Source organism: Aplysia californica, unplaced genomic scaffold, assembly GCF_000002075.1.
Source record: "Aplysia californica isolate F4 #8 unplaced genomic scaffold, AplCal3.0 scaffold00144, whole genome shotgun sequence".
Classification (NCBI taxonomy): Eukaryota; Metazoa; Mollusca; class Gastropoda; order Aplysiida; family Aplysiidae; genus Aplysia; species Aplysia californica.
The window spans coordinates 792,749-793,898 of NW_004797414.1; positions in this window are offsets into that span (position 1 = coordinate 792,749).

The window sequence follows — 1,150 nt, forward strand, 5'->3', positions numbered from 1 at the left end:
CAGCAAAACAAAACAACAAACAAACAAAACAACAAAGAAAATAAACAAGCACCTCCTTTTCATGTTCTCCATTGCATTCCAAGAATAACTAGAGGTATAATATTGCACAGTATTGGAGGAAAATTTTTTTAAATGAAGGCCTGCTCAACAACAGCGAGTTCGCAACCACTGCAACAGCAACAATAACAGCAACAGCAACAGCAACACCAACACCAACGTCAACACCAACACCAACACCAACACCAACACCACCAACACAAACACCAGCACCAGCAGCAACAACAACAGCAACACCAACGCCAACGCCAACGCCAACGCCAACACAGCCGTGACAACAACTGCGACAACAAGAAGGACAACCCCCCCAAAAAAAACCACAAAAAAAACAACAACCAACAACTAGATCTAGAGAAACTGAATAAATCAGACAGCTTCTATTCTAAAAACTATCTGACGAGTTTAGGCCTACATTTTTCAATGACGTCAATTTCTTTCTAATTACGAGTGTGGTTGTCCAGAGAATATCATAAGAGGAGGATAAAAATAGCGCGATATTGGATTCCCTCTTATTTCTGCCACACCGTGCGTGTCCCCGTGTTTCTGGTTCTACGTTTCTGTACAGTTGAGACGGGACGAAAATAGAACTTAGCGCTTACTTTGGCAAACCAGAGGACATTAATAATTCTGTTCCTCATTTGATATTACTGTCTACGTAACCGTATACATAAATACGAATTTGCCCTTTGCTCAAGGATCAAGGAGCGTATTGGAACATAGTAATAATTGCATTTATATAGCTCATATCCACGCTCTACAGCCACGCTCTATGCGTTTTACGACCATTATTACCCTTCAGCAGATACTAGGACACACGGAAACATTCTTGGCTTCTCAGGAAACATACAGTGCAAGCAGCCGATTAATTAGGCGCCCAGACATGAGCAAACTGACAAGATCTTTCGTGGTCAAAAGCCGGGTAGGTCTACCCATTCATACATGGATGAAGTAAGGAAACTTTATGTAAGATGTCTTTCTTAGGGACATTCTCGCAATCCGTATTTTAGGTATAGCTGCAATGTGTCTATCTATGTTATGCAAAAAAAAAGTATTATTTATCATCATCAACAATTGTTTGTATTATTATTATTAT